The sequence below is a fragment of the Leucopleurus acutus genome (genome assembly GCF_964270905.1).
Source record: "Leucopleurus acutus genome assembly, chromosome: 15".
Lineage (NCBI taxonomy): Eukaryota > Metazoa > Chordata > Mammalia > Artiodactyla > Delphinidae > Leucopleurus > Leucopleurus acutus.
This window is the reverse complement of record NC_139157.1, coordinates 11,545,790-11,559,397: the sequence shown is the minus strand read 5'-3', so window position 1 is coordinate 11,559,397 and position 13,608 is coordinate 11,545,790.

Sequence of the window (13,608 nt, the reverse complement as noted above, 5' to 3'; positions counted from 1 at the left end):
TTAAGAACACCTGGAGAAAGGCTTTTAGTGATTCACTATGAATTAAAAAAGAATAAACATCATTCTAATTTTTTTCTCACTATCCCTCAAATGCGGTAGTCCTCATTAACCATATCGGTAATGCTATCGCTTAAATCGTAATATCCAATTAGTGTGCCTGACATCCCCCAAAAGGAAGAGAATGGCCTAAGCTTTATATTTCTTTCCTATTCTCCACTCAACCCTGGACTCTGCTGAGTGTACCCTCTTCCTTCAGCAGGTAGCCCAAGAATTGACTCTGAAGTGTCCCACTGTCCTTAGAACAATGGATGCAGCTACAGGGCCTTTGCATGGCTCTCTGCACCATGTCTTGTGGTGGATATACTGAGTCCCCACCTGTCCTTAGGTTTGCCACATTAAACATATTTCCTGCTTCTAGAATCAGATTTCTGGGTTAAAGCATGGTTTTTAGAAAGCAACAGGGAAAATACCCTCCCTAGTGGAAAGGAAGAGCATGGAGCTGTTCTAAACATAGGATTCTTTAGCATGGGACTATTTGTCAGGTGGATTGGTTATCTCTGAATACGGACCACAGAACATGTTGGGTTAACACCCAGTGGTCCTGCAGGTGGAATGCTAAGGCACTAAAGGGCAGGGAGGGAGCAGGGTCGTCATGAGATAACAGGAAGAAGGATGGTCTGAGTACCTCAGTGAAGCAAACTAGGCATCCAGGAGCTGCCCTCACCTTACCTCCAGCCTCATCCACCCCTGCCATCCTGTTGCACAGGCTCCCCTCGGACAGTACCACGCTGCTGGCGCTTCCCCAAGCATACCAGGATATCCCGCCTTATATTGCCACGGTTTGCTCATTCCCTTCCACCCGCCGTGCCATCGTACCATGTATGTACTGGGCTAACCCTTCCTCACTCGCTAACAATCCCGAGTTATCATTTTCTCCTCGAATCCTGATGGATCAGGAGCCCTGAGCACCTGTAGCATACCCAGGATGCCTCCCATCAGAAGATTTCATTTTAATAAATTCCATTTACTTTCAGGTGTCCATCCTGCTCCCAGCTTCACTGTGAGAGTCTCATGAGATGAGCCAGGCCTGGGGTGAGGCAATATCCTTCAGTACAACATTTAAGGGGCATCAAAAACCCCTCCAGGGCTTCCCTGGTGGCGCAGTGGTTGAGAGTCCGCCTGCCGATGCAGGGGACGCTGGTTCGTGCCCCGGTCCGGGAAGATCCCGCATGCCCGGAGCGGCTGGGCCCGTGAGCCATGGCCGATGAGCCTGTGCGTCCTGAACCTGTGCTCCACAATGGGAGACGCCACGACAGTGAGAGGCCCGCGTACCGCAAAAAAACAAACAACAAAATACCCCTCCATAATCAAAAGAAAGAATACTTTAGTGCAGTATTTTAAAAAATCAAAACTAATGCAAAAAATTTTGATGAGCAAAATATCGACAATTTAAAAGAAACGCAGGATTTGCATCACTGAATTTGTCTTTTTGCCTCAGGCTCCAATATCGCTTGGTACAACCCTGTTACTGATTCTGTCTTTATTAGAAAAGGTTGATGTTTTGTTACTCATGGATTTTTGCATTAATTCTGATTTTTTAAAAAGACTGCATTCGACTCCGACTTACCTTGATTAGAGAGAGCTTTTGGTAGCCCCTTAAATTGTGTGCCAAGGATACAGTTCGTTGCTTGCCGCATCCAGAGCTGATGTGGGGTGGAGACAAGGTCTTACTCTTCTTTGATACTTAAAGCTTGGCACAAGGCCTTCCCTGGAGTAGCTACTTTTTTTTTTTCCATTTTTATTTATTTTTTTATCGAAACATAGTTGATTTACAATGTTGTGTTAATTTCTGCTGTACAGCAAAGTGACTCAGTTATACATATATACATTTCTTTTCATATTCTTTTCCATTATGTTTTATCCCAGGATATTGAATATAGTTCCCTGTGCTATACAGCAGGACCTTGTTGTTTATCCATCCTATATGCAATCGTCGGAAAGTCTCTCTTGGACTTAAACATCATGTGGCCTAGCTGCTTATTAAATGCTGCTTCATCTCCTTCCAGATTCAGTTTAGCATGAACTCCAGAATCCAGGCATGTGAATTTTACTCTAAGCTTCAGACTTGTTATCAACACTCCCAGTTCTATATATACACAATGGAATATTACTCAGCCATAAAAAAGAATCAAATAATGCCATTTGCAGCAGTATGGATGGACCTAGAGATTATCATACTAAGTGATAAGTCAGACAGAGAAAGACAAATAGCTTATGATATCACTTATATGTGGAATCTAAAAAAAATGATGTAGGTGAACTTATTAACAAAACAGAAATAGACTCACAGACATAGAAAACAAACTTATGGCTACCAGAGGGAATGGGGGTGTGTGTGGGGGGGAAGAGATAAATTAGGAGTTTAGGTTTAATGGATATACATTAATATATATAAAATTGATAAACCACAAGGACCTACCATATACCACAGGGAATTATATCACTATCATGTAATAACCTATAATGGAAAAGAATCTGAAAAAGAATAGAACTATATATATATATATAAACAGAATTACTTTGCTGTACACCTGAAAGTAACACAACATTGTAAATTAACTATACTTCAATTTAAAAAAATGGTAATAAAAGCCTCTCCCAATTCAATGTTTCCACTAACATAATCTCAGGGGCTGAGAAAACTCTTTATTAATCTAAAGTAACACCGAACCCCTAGGCCTGCTCTTCAGGCTGATCTTGAGTAACTGACACTTATTTAAGGTTGTATCCAGATCCATCAGTTTCCTTTCAGGTGTGCATTAAGTACCTACTCTATGCCAGGGGTTTCCTTGGGCATCATTCCTGTTCCCATGATGCTTAATAAAATGTGGAAAGGGAGTAGATAAGTGAACTGATGATGCATGAAATCATAGAAATATATACAAGATAAAGAAGGAATCCAGATAAGTGAATGATCATAACATAAATAAAACTCTTTCCCCAGCTTGCTTTCTACTCCACTGGCCAAAGATCATAAAATAAAGATGTTTTCTTTCCTACTTGCCCATTGAAAATTGTTACTTACTTTGGGTGAAAAGATATTTGCAAGGCTGCTTGTATGATATACAGCTCTTTTCACCCCAAGTCAAAGCATTTAAAGATCAATTTTCACAACACCAGCAGAAGACAAGGGATATATATCTGTTAGTTGCCCTGAATTTCACTTCTGACATTGATTGAAATGGCTAAGACCACCTCTGCCTCCACACATCCCCACTCAACATCAGTTACCTGCAAAATGACTGTAGATGATCTAAGCAAAGAGCAGCTTCCAGGAATGCCAAAAGCTAGTCAATTTGGCATCTGTCTCCCTGGGATGAAGTTTAGACCATATTTTGTTAGCATATGCATGAGACTGTCATAAAGGAGAAAAGGAAAATACATACTGAGAATTAAACACATAATAACTATTTCATCTTTCATATGTATATCTCACTCTTGGCTTGAGTCTAGGGACTTTGTTTTCCATTTAATTCAAGAAATGTTTATCAAGCACCTACTATGACCCAGCACTGTTCCATAGGTGCTACAGTTACAAAGATATTAGACATAGTCTCTGCCCTAAAGGAGTTTCTCGTAATATGGAGGGAGATAGTGAGCAAGAGAATCACATAATCATAGAGACTCAGGGTGCACGTATGCATGTATTTTGTGTAGCCTGGCCATTAACAGGGTGGGCTCTGGGGTCAAGCTGCCTATGTGGCCTTAGGTAAGTTACTTAAATTTTTTACACCTCAGTTTCCTCTTCTCTAAAATGAGAATACTATTTCCTTGAATGAGTTAACATATGTAAAGCACTTAGAACAGTGTCTAACACATAGTAAACCTTCAATAAATATTAGCTACGATGAGAGGATTGTGTGTAGATTTCTGTGGGAGTACAAAGTAGAGTCACTTTTCCCAAACTGGATGGAGTCCCTGGAGAAGATGACAGCATCTCAGTTGAGTCTTGAAGACTTCAGCGGTTTTATCCAGAGGACGAGGAAGGGGAGGGGCGCTCAGAGGAAACGGCCTGGGCAAGTGGAAGGATGTGGGGAGGAAGGGACCTATAGGATGCACTTTACTTCCTAACATCCAAAGGAGTGCAGACCTGCAACCACCAGAACCTCAAGTCTGAGGATGGCAGGGACAGGAAACAAGACCAAAAACAGGGACAGAGGCCAGGCCCTGGAGAACCATATGGTTACAGAGGATTTAATCCTGCAAATAACCAGGAACCTTGAAGGGTTTACCTGGTGAATTAAAACTTCAGACTGATCACTTGGTTGGCTCTGTGAAGGGTGGAAGATCAAGGAAAAAGAGAAACTCTTGCAATGATCCAAATGAGAGAAGATACATTAAGACATTTGCAGTAGAAATATAGAGCATGCATCAGTTTTAATTCACTTGTCATTCACATAAAAATATTTATTGAGTGTCTACTTTGTGCCACACTCTCTGGATATAGAGGAGAGGTTAAGACTAACACCATGCTTATTCTTGTGAAGTTTACAATACAGTAGTGGAGAAAGCTATTATCCAAATAATTTGAGGATGTGGCATTGTGGCTGGGGGGAGATTAAGCACTCATCTGTTTATAAAGGTAAAAATTGAAGCCATAATTTAAAGCATGTGAGACAAGTGAAGAGCAAGGAATGAAAGACAAAATTCTGAAATGAGAAAATCTGAAGAGGAATTCTTAAAGTAGTCCAAGAATGAGTGGATGGGATGAGTCAGATGGGATGACCCAAGAGTGAGTCAGAGGGATGTCTCAGAAGCAAAAGGCTGAGCTAAGATGCCTCATTATAACTTAAGGATTAAGAAAGGTGCATTAGAGTTGTCAATTAGAGGACAACAATGGAATCTGTCACAGTGGTCCAGGGTGGGGTTGAGGATGGAAGCCAAACTGTAGTTGAAGAATAAAGTGATGGGGAAGTAGAAGAGGAGAAAAGCTCATGGAGGTTGACAGGGGGCCAGATGCGATGGGTTTCTTGGTTTGTTTTCATCTTTCTGGGCATGTTGATGGGCAGAGGCAAAGGAACCAAAGTGAGCAAACAGTATAAATGAGAGGCTGTGTGTCTGGCTGGCAGGGGAGATCAACTTAGTTGAGTCAGGGAGGTCAGAGAAATTCCAGGCTATGGTGTTGAGGCATCCGCGTGCCTGCAGACATCACCTGGAAAGGCAGTAAGACTTCAAGATAGATGGAAAAAGTAATCTCTGTATAGTCATGACATTTAAAACAGTGCCATGCACTTAATAAATATTGTATTATTTGATATGGCAATCCATGGATTATTGCTTCTGGGTTATTTATCTGGTCTGCCACTTTAATACAGAAGAAATGTTGGCTTCATTGAAGTTTTAGTACAATTGTTCATTTGGGACAAGTTCTCCCACAATTCTCATACTTCATTCCTAATTAATTTCCGTTCCACGACTCCACATCTTTGTTATTGAAATGATTATCTTGGGACACTGCCAATTTAGTTCTTCTAAGAAAAATCATTTCTAGAAATTCATTAGTAGGTTTAACTCAAAAATAAAAATTAAGGTAAATCTCCGGTCCAAAGGAAGGATACAGCAGGGGAAGTAAAGGACCATTTGGCGGGTGATGCCAACACCTGGGCTCATGGACTGGATAACCTAGACTCATTTCTTTTCCAAATAAAATGCACCTTCGGTATTTTCCTATTGCGTTTGTCAAATACATTCAGGACACCTTTTCTACAAATTGCCACCTTAGTTTCAAATTAAATAATTTCAATCAGCTTTCTTTCTGTCCACAATGTCTAAGCAATACCAAATTTGGGGAATAGCATTTTAATAATGCCATAATTATTAAGTCAGCAGGTGGCTCGTAATGAGATCTTGAAACAGAACTGTTTCCCCTACGTCCAATCAAAATCCACACTTTGCGGCACTGACAGGAAACACTGAACTGTTTTTCTCAATTCTGGTGAGATGAATCAATGAAGATTCTGATTATTCTAAAACTTCAAGTTTCTCATTGAACCTGTTTTTGTGTTTTCTGTGATGGTGAGATATTTTTAGGAAATGAACAATAACTACACTGGCCCAAAATTAGAAGAAATTCACGCAAATTATTCCAAAGCTAGTGTGAACAATTAATTCTGAACTACAACTAAGAAGTTCTATTTTTCAATTCTCAAGGAGTTTTATGGAGAGAAACCTGAAAATCTGTGAAAATGCATGCACTTATTCAGCATGAGAGTTCTAGCAATCAGGACTTTTTTTTTTTTTTTTTTTTTTTTTTTTGCGGTACGCGGGCCTCTCACTGTTGTGGCCTCTCCCGTTGCGGAGCACAGGCTCCGTACGCGCAGTCTCAGCGGCCGTGGCTCACGGGCCCAGCCGCTCCGCGGCATGTGGGATCTTCCCGGACCAGGGCACGAACCCGTGTCCCCTGCATCGGCAGGCGGACTCTCAACCACTGCGCCACCAGGGAAGCCCACAATCAGGACTTTTAACAGTTTAGAAAGAGTTATTATTACCTTTTTAAACCCAAATAAATCTGTCAGGTTTTTGTTTTGTTTTGTTTTTGCATACAGCTCAGAAAGTTCATCAAAATTTCTCAGAACTTACGTTCTCTCTGTTTCTGAAAAGCTTGTCTGTTTAGAAGTAAACAGAAACAAGGTCCTCCACCAAAGAAGCAAATGCTCATATTGTAAATTATTGTTTTCTTAAAGTTCACCATCATAACCTCTACATATAGGTGTGGAGTAAACAGATGACCATTGAGCACAAATATAGAAATACTTCTTATACTGCCAACATATTAACAGCTTTTGCTTGGTGGAATCTAGGTATTTTACTTCTTTTATTTCCTACATACCTGTTTGTTTGCAGATAGAAGTAAAAGATTTACAGAATGAGGTAATCTAGACATCTATGCTTCTAAGGTAGTACCATAAATGAGGTTTCAACTCTTTAATATAACGAATCTTACCTTGTCCACTCCTTTATCCCCTACAACATCTAAGACTCTTGCTCAACTGCTGATTTGACTTGCTATATAAAGAAAAGTCACAGGTAGGTGGCATGTTGACCCCAATAATGAATCATGTTAATTTAGGTTCTGGGATTTAAGGGCGTCAGTAGCACCTCATCGAGCACCCAGAAGTGGGGACTTTGCGATCCTCAAATCAATTCCAACAGTGTAGTGACAAATGAGTGATGGAACTGAAAGTAGTCAACTGAACTCATCTTGTGCTCAAATTCCTTGAATTCAAAGAGTTTGACTAATTGCTTTTTCTTGTCTTGTCACAGAATCTATTGGAACCCATTCCCATCCCATAAAAATCAACAAGGAAAGCACTCACAGGAACCAGTGTCAAGAATGAGTGTTGGGAGCTCTGGAAAGGACTTCAGTGGGTCCTGAGTAGAAAGTAGGCTTTGGAGGTGAGGACAGTAGAGAAGAGGGCATCTAGGCACCTTGGACCTGACACTAGGGGCACTGGAACCCCGCTGAGGTATTTAAAACAGAAAAATGACATAAGAAAAATTGTATTTGAGAATAAACTTGAGAGAACAAAATTGAAAACAAGGAAATAATGCAGCAGGGCAGGGAGAGATGCCGGGAGCATGAACTAGGAAAGAATGGTGGGAAAATGAAAGTTTTAAGAAATACAAAACTAAGCCAAATTGGTAACAGAGTGCTTAGTAGTGGGGACAGAGTGAAATCTAGGATTTGAGCAACTGTGTGGACAGTGGTATCCAATCTCTTTATTTGGGGCACAATGAAATTTTACAGCAAAAGTAGAATTTCATCACACTGAAAGAGCAAAAAAAAAAAAAAGTTCAGAAGGGTAAGTTCTTAAAGTATAGGGAACCGTACCCGTCTATGCGGTGTCCCCTATGGAGATGTGGTGGGTAGTCAGTAAAATTCTGATATTCTCTCTACGTTCAGTTCATTCCTTTCCCATTGAGTATTGTCAGTTTTCCTATCATTTTCTTTCTCTCTCTCTCTCTCTTTCTTTCTTTCTTTTGCATCTTAACTTACATCTGTTTTCCTGAACAAGTTTTTAGCACACAGTAGAAATTCTATTAAATGAATTGGTACATAAGTACCTCACATATTAAGATGCAATTTTCTTTCTGATACTGTACATTCTAAATATTGAAATCACACCTCACTTGTTGGACAGTGATTTGAGAAGAACTGCTAGCTCCTTATACGACAGAGGCACCATTTTTCCTTTTATAACTCTTACACTCAGGGCTGACAACCAGGATAAGAAAACGACTTAAGACATTTCAGCAACAAGGAAATGTAAAGATTTTAAAACATGTGATTCTCCATAAGTATAATTTTAATAATAGCATTACCAATAAATGTCAGTTCTCATTTTACCATCATTATTTTAAAAAGAGATGAAGAATATTAGCTCACTTTATTTGAATGTGATGGAAAAACATAATTCCTAACATTGTGAGTGATATTATTAACATTTTAAACAAAGTTGTAGTCTTTCTTCTAAATATATTATAATTATAAATTGGTTTCATTTTTAACATATCCAGGAATCAGTATCATCAGCTGTCCATTTTCCCTGATTTTATAATGAAAGTAAATTAGAAGATAGAGTTTGCTTGGCATAAATTTGCTTTACTGAAAAATATTGGAATGCCTCTGCACCAACGGCAAGACATAACTGAAATAATATGTTTGCCATTAACTGACTTACGTTGGAAAGAAATAGAAGGAAATAATTCTATGTCTTCTTCATAACCATTCATTCATTCTCTCACCTGCTCATTTATTCTTTCCTTTCTTCAGGAAATAGTTATTGGGTGTCTACTATGTGTGGACGTTTCTGGCCACCCAACAACCATTCCCCCTTTTTAGAGCCCCCCGAATTTTGTGGGGGACATTAACTTCCCTCCACTGTTTGAAACCTTGGTTGGGTGGTAAATCAAAGCATCCCTGTTCCACCACAGAAGCCCAAGGACTCCATGGAGGAGCCTCTCTCCGTGTCTTTCCTTTCACTATCCTGGAGGGTCCAATATGCTGACATGTGACCTAAACTTAGCTGCTTACACACTCTCCTGGAATGATAAACTTTGAGGAGCATAACATATTAACAGAAATTTGATTGGAACAGGTCCCTTCATTCTAGTGTTGGTGGCAGGGAAGAAAGAGGGGCAGTCTTTGCATATTTCCTGTCTCTGAAACCTTTCAGTGCTTCTTGTTTCCTTCCTATTATCAAACCTGCTCTTTCTGCCTTCTCTTTTGTCCTTTCTGCGAGTACCTTATTTTTCCAATGACGTCCTTTCTCCCCTTAATTTAGGCAGAATTAATTTCTGATGCTTGCAGTCAAAGAATCCATGTTAATGAAGACACAAACCCTAAATCTAGGGAGTTTATAGGCCAGTAAGCACACGCTAGATCTTTAGATCAGAATACTTTTGAATGACAGTGGATACTGTGTCCCCTTCAGCACTCTATTTTTCAAGCCACCAGGATTCCAGACTTGTCAGATACCATGAGCACACACAGACCCCTTTTACTCACTACACAGTAAGCGCCCAGCAGTGTTTCTCTGAGTTGCTCTGCTGCTTAAGGGGAGTTGACTTATCACAGACAAAACATGAAGCCAGGATGGTTTCATCCACATAGCAATGGTCACGGCTAGCACTAAAGTGACTTAGATCTCCTTGAGTTCTAAGTAATTGATGGCAGATGTAATCTGCTACCACAAAGACCGAATCTAACCACTCAACAAGTTAATGTGAGGATAAATTTAATTTTCTTATCAAAAAAAGCCTACTTTACATTATTTTTGGCATTTGATTCCCTTAAAAGATAATTTAAGCCAAAGGAACCAAAGCATTCAATCCAATTTAATGAGAAATAAATCTATTAGAGTCTATAGTTGTATTGGCTTGAGGAGGTAAAGGAGAGTAAGTTTAACTTTTTTTTCTAAATGGATATTACTGGGCTAATTTCTCATGCAGCCTCTGCACTCAAGTTGAAAGAGATTTTTGCACTAATGCCAATAATGGTTTTAAATAATATAAATACTAGCTTGAAGGTGGATACTAATGCCCTCTTTGGAAGTATTGTGGTCTATCAGGTCAATAATATTCATTTTAAAAAACTCTTCAAAAGTGTTTTCATACAATAGTCCCTGAAGATAATGAAAGGCTCATTATGGTCTCCCAAGTCAATAATCTATGTTTTTAACACATATTCCAAAATTCATTTCTTTTCTTATGTCAGTGTCTGTTTAAATGATTTCAATTAATTATTGTTAAGAAGAGGAGATGTAATCGGTTTGAACTTTATCTTTACCTGTAATTTATCATACAGTTCTCAGGTTACTTCTCCTGATATCTTAGGTAGATCATTACCCATAGTTTAGAGCAATGGAAGGTGGCAAAAATCGTGTGTTGGGGTGAAGCAAGAGGAAACATTTGTGGGAATAAAACAACCTAGAAAAATTGAACAAAACAAGTTTGTGTGCTCATTTGGCCAGATTGTTGCAGATAATTTCAAGTTTTCTGGATATTTTTTTTAAAACTTAGCTTTAGAAAATGGTTATATCAGAGATGTTAAATGTGGCCAAACAACACAAGCATGACCAACGGGCTCAAAATAGCCTGTTTTGAGCTATAATTTCACATTTATTTGATTTGTGAGAATAAGAAACACTATACTGTTTAAAATATAGACATTTTAAACATAGTTTATATATTTAGCATCTGACAATTGAGACTAAAATTGCTTATACTTTTATAGAAACTCTGCCAAGGTTTTAAGGACTAAATTGTAAAATTTATTCTGGAGGGAAGCGCTGATGATTTGAACAAGGTTACATTTATTTTTCAAACATCTTGTTTGTATGTATGTATGCAGGATTTAAAGCGTTGGTATTCTGTAATTTAACTGTATGATTTTATGCCAACTGCACTTTTGATGCTCGTGCAAATGAGATGCCTGTTCTCCTTGCTTCTCTGCTGAACAATATTTCAGTAAATATTTTCTTCCCCTTCTTCTCTATTGTGGTTTTATTTTAAAAAACTTTTAGCTTAATTATTTAACCTTGGTTCCTTTGGCTGGGTGGAAAGAGGCTAGCATTTCTGCTTAAGCCCTCTTATTTGAATCTGACAAGGTTCACAATTTCAATTAAGCTGGATTTTCTAATCTCTTGGTTATCCTCTGCTGTGAGATCTTAAGAACAGAGCAGCCCTCGGGAACTGTGAGAGCTCAAACAGCCGCGTAATGAAAAAGGATGGATGAATCCTGGATCCTGGATCCTGGAGTGACCTGAATCTATAGCATGAGGGGAAACGATGTGGCCATGGGGGTGCTGGGAGTCCTGCTTTAGTAGGAAGATTCACATTCTTTGAACCAGGCACAGAACCATTCGTTGTGGCTAGTTCTGGACCTGTGGTGTACCAAGATCAATGATGTTAGAAAATAATGACCGGTGAAACTTTCAAGCCCGGGGCAAATTCAGACTTCATAACTGCCATGCCCTGGTTGGTACCACCCCACTTATCTTACAAGATCTGTGTCTGAGTTAGCAAGACCAATCACAGAAATTAGAGCTTTTAATACAATTTATTCATTCATACAAGAAAGATTTATTGAGGGCTGACCATGTACCGTGACCTAACAGTTTGGGAAAAAATGGGGAGCAAAGACTGGCCCTACACCCTGCCTTCATGGAGTATAGACAGAAATGTAGACTCACAACCCGGAGGAGAAGACACAGTAGGTAAGAAACGTGGACATGTTCAGTAGAGGCTGCCCCAGGAAATAAAGGATTTGGATGAGAGCTGAAGCATTATTCAAAGTTAACAATAATGATAGTACTAATGCTAACATTTCTAGTGATAATAAGTAATCTGTTTTTTCTATGTTTTGGGGCACGGTTTAAATGTGATAATTCATTAAATCCTCGTAGCAACTCTGTAAGGTAAATATTGTAGTTAGTGTCATTTAACACAAGGGGAAACTGAGGCACAGAGAGGTTAAGTAACTTCCCCAAGGCCACATAGCTCATAAGGGAAGAAGTGACATTTGAATCAACACAGCCTAGCTCCAGAGTTCTTGTTCTTCATAATTACATGTGATGCTTCTAAGCAAATACAGTCTGGAATTGTAGGCCCTTTACCACTAGAAAATAATTATGGTAGTGAATACATATAAATTTGCAGGACACCACTCTAAAGCTTCTGATTCTGTTAAGTCATTTAATCCTTGAAACAGGACCCCCAGACAGGTTCTGTACAACCTCTATTGTACCAGTGAGGAAATTGCAAAGCACCTCCAGAGTTCTTGCTCTGAGTCACTTTGCTATGCAGCTTTTCACTAAGTAAGTAGTAGACAGAAGTACAGGACCTTTCCAACCAGGACATAGAGGGTGCCAGCTGTATCCTCGTGGACAAAGGATGTCCGGAAGCACTGTTTATAAGCAACTTGAGAGACCTCTTAGAGGATAGATTAGGTTATACTGAAAATTTTTGCTTCAGTATTATAAATATGTATATACTCTCATCTGAATAATAGGAATTCATGATAAAGAAGAGGCTATGGAAGACAGCCATGGATCAAAAATGTAACTCTATAAACCAGCCTGTTGAGTAGATGTGTTAGGAGTAAACATATACAGATTAAACCAAAGGGGTCCAATGACTGTAATAATCTAATATCTCTGAATCTAGAAAGGCTTTTAAAATAATTCTCTGAAAAATCAAATGATATTTAAAATATTGGACTTTTTGTATATCTCAAGACATTTACAGACAAATTTAGCTGACATGTAATATTGTATTAATCAAGAGCATTAGTTACAGGCATGATGGCCATTTGGTTTTTTAAAATTAAATCTGCAATTTGAGAATGTGAAACAGAAATACTTTATTAGTTAATATTTGTGCTTATAATTTCACATTGCTGTACACAATTTCAAAGCAAGTTCCCAGAGACAACATACATAATACCATATTTTCTTCTAATATTGGATTCATATGCTTTAAAAAAAGTTTCATGTTAAAAAGAAAACACTACAGTCATGTTAAAGCTTGGTTCTTTGTTTTTGAACTGATATTCAGAGAGAACACAATGGTAGCAAAAATTTACTCTATGACATCCACAAGTTCAGCATAACTGAGAAAAATGGGATATTATTCAGAGATTAAATGGAACCTCATTTGCCACAGTTAGTCTAGATTGGTCTTTACACACCTAAGAATGAGAAGTTACACTTCTAGTGATTTAAAATTCATTATTCATAATCCATTATGCTAAACCCTTTAGTAAGAGCAGGTTCTTACCTCCTGTCAGGCCAAACAGAGCCATGAAATAGAAAACTCTTTTCTCTGAATTCAAACCTTCTGTTGGTGTAAATCTATTTATAGGTGTCCTCATCAAGTGGGAAGAAAATTCACATCTCTCTCTATTAACCTGTGACCAGGGTTGGGGCTGGGGAGCACACAGAAACCGAGATACAGACCCGCATATATGGTTGTGGGTGACCCTAGACCCCCAAGCACCCCTGAGAGTGAAGAGGGGTGAGTTTCTTCTAACTGCACAAAGGAAGATGC